Here is a 9,352-nt window from a genome sequence, read left to right on the forward strand (position 1 = left end):
AAGAACTTTAAGAAACAAACACCAAAACCAATAGCTGTGAGAGAAAGGTTGCAGGCTGGTTCCCACAGAGGGAGCAAATTAAGAAGTGAGTGGCATCTGGGGGTCAGTGGTGGCCCGCTTTGCTTACCATGCTGGGTTTGATGGCACAGAAATCAGTTGAATAAATAAGGAGCCAATTTCCTGCACTTGGAAGCTGTACTGAGACTCGTTGATTTCCCCTTTTTAAAGTATGGATTAACTATACAACCAAATAGAGTGATTTTTGTTTAAGGCCAATAGAGCCTTTCCCTAAAACCCTTGGAAGTTACTCCTCCTCCCTAAAAGGAAAGAAGCTGAACAGACTGAAAAGCCAGCAGCTCCTTTTGGATCTACAAAGGAACAGAGGCCAGGGGCAGCCAGTTTTGATCTGCAGATTAAAGAGAGAACCAAATAGACTGAGAATTTACCTGAGCGTGGAGAGCAGCCACAGGGTGAGAAAGCTGTAACCGGAACTAAGGAGTGGCTCTAGGTGACTAAACCTTCATCAGCCTGCAGGAGATTGGGCCTGTCATTAGTCAGAAGCTGGGAGAGGCTTACAGGGCCTGTCCCTCCCCTCTTCCCCCGCCCCCGGATGAACTATAAGCTACTGATAGATTCTGGGCAGTCAGGGGTGTGTGTGGGGGAATCAGCAATTGTTTCCAGTTGTTTATACTCTGGGGCTTGGGTGCGAGGATGGGGAGGGACCCAGGGTCAACAGTCAGGTCCAAACTCATGATCACAGGATAAACACAGAGGGTTGCAAAACGGAACAAAACATCATAAATGGGAGAAGGGGACTCGTCTGAAGAGGGAAGTTGATGTTGGTGGGAGGAGGGAGATAGCAGAGGGCAGTGGGGTGTGAGTTACCAGACTGCTACTTGTATACATTCATACAATTGCCCAAGGACGTAAGGAAAATCGTAGTTAAAACAGACAACCTCAGCAAACCCAATCAAGGGAGCCCAGGAGCCCTGCTTTTCTCTGCTTGTTTCCAGGAATACTACCAGATCCTCATTGTAAATACCAGACAAAAATTCCTTGGATATTGGGGGCGGGGGGGGGGTTGTGTGTGACAGTCATGCTGACGTGCCCTGGAGCATTATCATTGGACAAGGTCTTCTCTCAGCAGAGGCTGTTTCCTAGAATCTCAACTCCTGGGTCTGCTCAGAACCCGGCAGAAGTGAATGAGGGAGAAGACCCAATCTGAGGCCTCTTTTTCTGCCCTGTCCTATCTAAGGGCAAAGGGGAGCTGAGAAACACTTAAATGACCGCCCAGAGACATCAGCTCGTTGAGAAGCTGAGTCACAGCATTTTCCCTTCCTGGTCAAAGTGAGCCGAAATTCCCGGAAGCAGCTATATCTGTGTTGACACCCCTGCATACTTCTTAGACTCCATAACTGTGGAGAGACGAGATGCTGAACACTCAGGGCCCAATCGTGCTGGACTCTATTCCCCTTACTAAGCATTTATTATCAGCCTCTGTACTGGACTTACGAATATCTTAGTAATTAAACAAAATGTTTGTAATATATTAACTTAGCAGATGCTGTGGGGGGGGGGAAATAACCCTCCATCTAAGGTCTCAAAGACAAACCAAAGCAGGATTCCACCAAAGTTCACCCTGGGGATCTGATAAGCTTATTGGACTTCCTTATTGAGCATAGGTGAGGGGTTACTTGCTAGACGGTGGGAGCTCTCCTCCAAAGCCACACCAGACTGTTAAGTAGAGACGACTTTCCCATAACCGCATTGATGGATTCCTCCCTATGCTAATCTCTTCTCCGTCCTGCTATCTCTAGCCCCTTTCCAGGGCACTTGTACAGTCAGGGCAAAGAAACATAGGTATAGGGAGAGGACAGGGTACGCAGGTGATTCTCCTGACCCTCCTCACCCTCTAGGAGGCCATGGAACAAGTCAACAAGTCCAGCTGGGACAACCGTTTGCCAGCAGGTGCAGCTGAGCACCTCAACCTCAAGATGGCGTCTGTTTGATTGTGGAGAGTCCTGCACCACATCCAACATCCTCACCATTTCCCCCTGCTCTTGCATTCCCTCTGCCCTCCTCTTCCACAAGGTTTCCAGAGGGCGGTGACAGATTCCCTAAATCCAAGGAGGGAACAAACCCTTGTGCCCTTTCCTTTTGCCCCCACCTCACAGCTGTTAGCAAGTTAGGGGAGTGAGGAAAAGGATGAAAATTAGGAACAGAAAATTTTCCAAATATTTAGACTGCAGTAACAACGATTGTGAACAAATGTGGAGAAGTACTTTAAATGGCACATACGCTTCTCCACGGAAACCTATGACTTCCCTGGTCACAGACTTTTGCCTCTTGCCTCCCTGTACCAGGTACCAGATGTGACTTTCCCCCCTGTGACGCTGTCCTTAAGCCCAACCAGAAATCTAGGTCTACTCAGAAACACTCGGGCCACCATGGTGCTATTTGACACGTGTTGCCTGGCACTTTTGTTGTGAAGTATCCAGGACCTCTGACCTTGATTCTCCCAGGGTCCTTAGCAACTTCTGGTGGCACAGGAGCTAGCTAGGAGGGAGGCATTTCGACCCCAGTCCTAGCTTTTTCTCTCCAAGTCTGGCAGCCAAAGCATGCAATCTCTTTAGCGACGGAGTCTTACCATGACAACTGTGGCAAAGCCTTTGGTGTTTCAGCCGCCGCCAAGGCCTCTGTGGTCAACAATGCTGAGGAAAGTAATGTACTCCTAAGACCGAGATTCCCGATGGTCTTACTTCCGTGACTACTGCGGTGATGAAGCCCCACAGCCAAATGTGATTTGGGGAGGGAAGGGTTTGTTTCGCTTCCACTTCCAGATCACAGGTCAGCACTGAAAGAAATCAGAGCAGGAACTCAGGCAGATCAGGAACCCAGAGGCAGGAGGTACTTACAAACTCCGCCCCTCGAGGATTTGCTCAGCTGGTTGCTTTATTATTGAACTCCACCCACAATGGGCTGGACTGGACCCTCCCACATCAATCAGTAATTAAGAAAATGTCCTACAGTCGAATCTTAGGGAGGTACATTTTCAATTGAGGTTCTTTCTTCTCAGATGACTCTAGCTTGTGTCAAGCTGACGTAAAAACCAGATGGCATGCTAACTAATCTCTTGGCTTCTAGGAGCATGCTTTTACAAAACTTTTACATACCCTTTAACATCTTGCAGGCCCAGGCTATTGTGAACTTCCCCCAATTACCTTGATGGCTATCACTTGCATCTTTCCTAACCATGCGGAGAATGCCACAGCCAACACCTGGCCTGGCCTTTTGGGCCGGTTGTGAACTAAGTCCCCATACTTGGTTCTTCCACTTCACTGGCCTGTCTGTCTCTTAACCGAGTCTCCGACTCAGGAAAACACTCCAAGTTTAGCGTTTATGCCAGCCACATGTAAGAAGACCTTTATACAGAGGCTGGGCAGCACAATGTTGGAAAGTCCAAAGCTACCCCAAAATGAAGAGTGGGAGGGTGGAGATAATCCTTGGTGAGGCAATTTAACGTCCATTGGTTCCTGGGAATGTCAGGTTATTACAGAAGTTAAAAACTACTGGCAACCTTGGCCATTACTTCAGGGGAGTAGCCAGGAAGGGTCTCATCCTGAAAGACCTGTTGTGGGACAGTGGTCTTTTAGCCTGTCGCTTGTATTATTTTTAATAAAACGCCGATTGGCCAATAGCCAGGCAGAAGGTATAGGTGGGGCAACCAGGCAGGAATAGAGGCAGGGCAATGAGATCAGGAGAATGCTGGGAAGAGGAAAGGCCAGTCTGCACTCATCATCCAGAAAGAGAGGAAGCAAGATGAGAATGCCTCGCCAGTGAAAGGTAAGCCACGAGGCTAACACAGACAAGAATAATGGGTTAAGATGTAGGATGTAAGAATTAGTTAATAAGAAGCCTGAGCTACTAGACCAACCAGTTTTATAGTTAATATAGGCTTCTGTGTATTTATTTGGGCCTGAACTTCTGCAGTACCGGGTGGAACAGAAACCTCGGACAACAGGGGAAGTACATAGGAACTGCCTGCACTTTTTGATCACCTGTCCCCTTTACTCTTGGAACGAATCGCTGATCTGGCCTTAGAGCCCTCCATAAGCTCTGTTACCCACCAGTTTTTTGTGGCTAAGGATTCTGGCTAGGTGCAAGTCCAGCTACGTCTGTATTTGGAAAATGTGAAGGCACACTTTGGCTGGCTTCCTCTCCTCTCAACTTGCTCCTATTGCCTTAGCACCTCGTGAACACTTTATATTTTTACATGCGGATCCGAAATGGTTAGATTGGCCCACTTCATGCAAGTCCTGGTAACTCGACTGCGACCCATGTCCTTCACCGGTCTCACGGCCCTGGTTCAATTTCTTTCTTAGTCTCCCATAAATACAGTCTTGACCAGGCTTGTGACCTGGCCATCAAACACCACTTTCCAATACTTAGTTCTTTAAGTAGTGCCTGCTCTTTTTCTATTGGTTCCTGCCCCTGATATTCATGAGGACCTCAGCTGAGATAAGCAGGCGTCCCAAAGGCTTGTATGAGCCTTGTCTGAGGGACTGGTTGCCCCGAGATAGCCATAGATTGTGAAGCCTTTTCCTCAGGAAGGGACGGTTGGGTTATATCTCTCAGCTTTCAAACTGACCCTATCTGCCCGCATGTCCCACAGCGGCACGTGGCGGGGCGAAGGGCTCCTCCACTGCTTGTTTGGAAGTCTTCCCCAGAGCCAGCAGCTCCTGGCATTGGATGTTCCGATTACCGTAGTTCCTGGCTCCAGACCACCGCTAGACCTCTGTCAGCATACTGGACCCTATTCTTTCTCTTTCTCCAGACGAAAGGTAGGTATGACGGAGGAGGAGAGCCTTCTGTTACTTCTAGGTAACTCTCTTCCTCAACTACCCGACTCCGCCTACCGGTTTTGCTGTCCCAAGAAAGGTTCTATAATTTGGCTGTCTTCTGCCATTGGCCCCCAGCTGTAAGAGGCAGCAGGCAAAGACCTCCATTTTCCCTCTGCTCTCATCCAATTTACCTGCAAAGTCAGAGGCCAGGAGTTGAGACTCAGACCGTATATCCATTTCTGGTTCCAGTTCCCTCCTGACACCTGCATTGACCTTATTTCTGAAAGCAGCACCCAGGCTGCCTCTGCAGTTACTTGCGGGTAGTTTTGCCCCTGATGCGATGCTCTCAGGCCTTGCAATGTCTGTCTCAGACCTTCGGTTGTTCTCAAAGCATCCCCATACACCCAAGGCAGACCTCATCTGTCAATCAGGCATACCACTTCGTACCTATAAAGACTGTCACCCTACAGATTTCCCCTACAGAGGGCCTCTGCCCAGATAGCCTGATTGTAGTGACATTTTTTCACTACTCTCTGCCCTGTTCATGTCCCAACTACTATCCTCGCTAGTCCTATAGGGACAAACAAACCACCATGTCAAAATTTCCCCTGCAATTGTCCCCCAAATCAACTTCATTTCACTTTTTTATCTCACTCCCTGAATGAGGAAACAACACCATATTGCTCTTACTAAACTCATTCCTGAGTTTCGTCCTATTCTGATGTCTAGCCAAGCGGTATCCGATCCTGCTCTCTAAGCTGAGCGTTGCTAAAATTCCTTTCCATGGGGAGACTTAGGCAAGGCCTACCCCTCCTCTTAAGGTCCCAAGGACAATTAAGGTAAAATTCCACCAAAATTTACTCTGGGGGAACTAAGGATTATCGGGCTTACTTACAGAGCATACTTACAGGTGAGGGGTTACCTCCTGGAGAACAGGGACTCTCCCCATCCACAGGAAAAAGGCCACTACAGAAGCTTATCTTTCTTTCTCTCAGCCTAGACACATGTGACCATTCCTTCTGCAAATACTTACAGAGATAACTCTACAGGGGCCAGTGGCATCTCAGGACTCTTGAGATGTTTAAGACATCTTTAAATACTTTAAGGCATGAGCCAGATGTTTGTGTATTCCCCAGGACACATTTTCAGGGAAGGCAAGAATACCTTGATGAAACTGTGTTCCTGAACTCAGTGCCATGGAAACAGAAGAGAGGTTAATTCTCCCAGACACCCCTGGGTCTTGTGTGAATCTCGTAGGCTCACAGAAGAGATTAGCCTGAAGTTTGCTTACTAAAAAGGAAAATTAGAAGCTGAGGGTCCCAGAACATGAGATATGAGGGCTCGAGAAAAACTGGGGAAAGAAAATTCAGGGACATGGGACACCCTTACCCAATGTGGTGATGTGACAGGTGGGTATGAACAGCCAGTGTGCTGAAGGCTACAGCACACTGCTATGTATATCTGATCTAGACCAAGCAGCAGGCCAAATGTGGCAACTGAATGTAGTGTCAGAAAGAATTTACAATTATAAATGCATCAAAATGTTCAGAGATTAAGTTGCTGTCAGTTCTGCTTTAGCTAAACCATTTCACATATCAAAGTCACATGTCTCATCTTAAACATAGAAACAAAAATAGCTTCACAGGGTGGCTCTGAGTATTCATTGCATGGAGGTGCTTTGGGACGCAGTGGAGCAGAATACAAGCGAACATTAATACCAACCCGGACACTCACTACAGAGAGTATCTCCATTCTCTACCCGACCCTTGAATGCAAGCGCACAATAATAACCATCAGTTGTCACCTCAGAGTGCGTCTCCATTTCTCTGCCTGACCCTTTCCCCCAGAATGCGGGATAGAAGAAGCTGGTGGCTCTATCATGGGAAAAAAAAATCAATTTCTAAAATTTAGTTCCCTCAGAAAACCAGGGAAATGAAACAAATAGCAAAGCTCTAGAAACTTAGGTCAAGGAGGGTAGTCTAGGGTCATGGTTCTTTTTCTTATTTGTTGTTGTTTTTGTGTAATTATCTTTTGCCTGTCTTTAGAAAATGCTTTTAATATAATGATAATCATAACTAGAAATGCCCAGGGTTTATAAGACAAGATGCTATTTTGTATATTTTGCCAGGCTAAAATTTGATTGAATTAAATTCTTAGTATTTCCATTCATGTTGTAAACTTATTTTTCCTGTAACTGTAAACTTCTACTAAACATTCTTTTTTTTTTTTTTAGGTAAACCACCCAAGCAGTATTTATTCATTAATATTCATAAATACATACAGGAGCTTCATTCGAGATTTCAATTTCCTCTTCAGTTTGAATGTGGAGTCTTAGGAGAGCCTTTTGCATGTCGAGGTACAGGAAGCAGAGATCACCCTGCGCTGCTACCTACATTTCCCTGCTAGAAGTAAAAATTAGTGAAGTATAAATGATTATCAAATATCTTTTCTTTCTTCCTTTTGAATGTCCACAATGTAACAAGAGTGACAGACCTGAAATTACAATCACCAAACAAACCCAGGATAGCTGTTGTCCACTTCCATTGGCAAATACAGCACAGAGGACATTGTCTGCGAGTGGGGAGGTTATCAAAGAGGAGGTGGTGGAGGCTCATCTTCATTATTACTCTTTTAAATTTAGGTTTTCTGAAGCAACATCTAAAGGCATAATATCTACACAGCCCATAGCACCAGAATCTGCCATCTACCCCCGTTCGTCCTCATTTGATGACGAGATCTCTTCACGCACTAATGTGGACAGAAGGAACTACTGGACAAACAGGCTGCGGTCTGCATGCTCGCTTTCCATGGACTGGCTCTCGGCTGCAGACATTTTGGGATCATTCAACCTTGTTAATAGGAACTGGGAGTTCTGGAGAGCCTGCCGGCTGTTCTCCATGTTGGCTGTGTTGGCTGTGGCTGTGGACTGTATGATTGTAGTGGTGACACAGCTTGTGTTAGTGCACCGGCGGCGTTGCGAGCTGTCTCCCGTTGTTGCTCTGCTGCCTGCGCATGCTGCTGCTCAAGTCACAGCTGCATCTGCAATTGTTGCAACTGAGAAGCGGAAGGCCCTGAAGAGTTAAGCTGTCCTTCAAAACATCTCACTGGGATAAATGGCTCAGCTATAGGATCCATGCCTTCCTTCCTTACTGCTTGGAGAGTAGAAAATCGGCGAAGAGGAGAGCCCGCCCACGGAGCGGTAAATGCGTGTTTGATCTAGGAGGGCGAGGGCCTCCCAGCCCCCAGCCAGGGTGAAATACCACTCAATTCATCTAAACCTCTAGGGGCTCTGTGTTCAGGTGTCAGAAGAGCGGCGAAGTCACCTGTGACTAGATTAGGATCGCCTCCAGGTAACGCTGCACATATCGGACAAATCACTTCTGTTGATGCTTCTGCATGTTGAGAAGTAACAAGTTCTTGAAGACATGTTTCCGAGTAGCCCGTTTTTTCCACAATAGGGACAAGTAAAAGACTGTGGCTGCTCTACAGAAGAGAAAGCTTCCCCACCATTGCACAAATCAAAATCTACCCTTGTTAATAATATGCACTGTATCGGGTGGTCAGTTGTATGCCTTGTTGCTGTTGCCCGCTTTCATAACAAGATGCACAAAGATTGTAATCGTAGCAAAGTAAACCCTTGTATCTGCGACCTCGAAAGTTTCCTTTTAAACATGCATCACAGCTGACACCTTCATGTGGGGACACCCTAACTCAGATGCTGGTGGCATGGCCCCTCCCGGACCCAGGCGGCCAATGGTGTGTCCGCACCAGGGGCTCCTATCTCTGCTCCGGCCCAGGGGGCCAACTCCCACTCAACTCCTAGGTTGGGCTGCTGGGGCGGGGTGGGCAGGGGAGCGCTCCCGCAGCATCATCGGCTGGCTGCAATGGGACAGCGCGGGTCGGGAATCTAAACATTCTAACAATAATTACTTGAAGTGCACTTTATCATATAAACTTAAAAGCAGCCATATTGCTTATTTACAATGAATTGTTTTTGGATTTATTGGACCTATAAGACAAAAACTGCAGAAAGTCTTTGATGAATTACTGACCACGAAGTAGGAATTATATACATTTTATCTTCTAACTGTGCCAAGGAAACTGTTTCACAAATATACATAAACAACATTTTATGTTTTGATATCACATGGGAATATCACATACACTACTACTGTTAATTATAATAATAATAATAATAGTAAGAACAAGCTAATATTTATCAAATGACTATTGTAAACTTGGAGTGGTTCTAAGCACCTTATTTACATGGGTGATTTCATTAACTTAATACTTCAGATACTTGTTAACACATATAAAAAGGCTACTCAGAGAGATGGAAATATAAACATTCCCTCTTTCTATCAGATACCACAAAGAACTTTTAAGTCAACCTTTTGTTGTTATGGTTATCTGTCTTGAAGAGCTTAATATTTTCTGTACAACACAAGCTTTCAATTCACACCATTTGTGCTTTCCAACTTAAATTTGTTAAATAAGTGTAGAAAAATGGA

General features: G+C 46.1%; 1 pseudogene; it reads right to left on the minus strand.

Moving 5' to 3' along the window:
- Positions 1–7,430: 7,430 nt before the first annotated feature.
- LOC130866188 (E3 ubiquitin-protein ligase KCMF1-like) lies at positions 7,431–9,306 on the minus strand (annotated as a pseudogene).
- Positions 9,307–9,352: the final 46 nt, after the last annotated feature.

Source organism: Chionomys nivalis, chromosome 25 (assembly GCF_950005125.1).
Source record: "Chionomys nivalis chromosome 25, mChiNiv1.1, whole genome shotgun sequence".
NCBI classification, from domain to species: Eukaryota; Metazoa; Chordata; class Mammalia; order Rodentia; family Cricetidae; genus Chionomys; species Chionomys nivalis.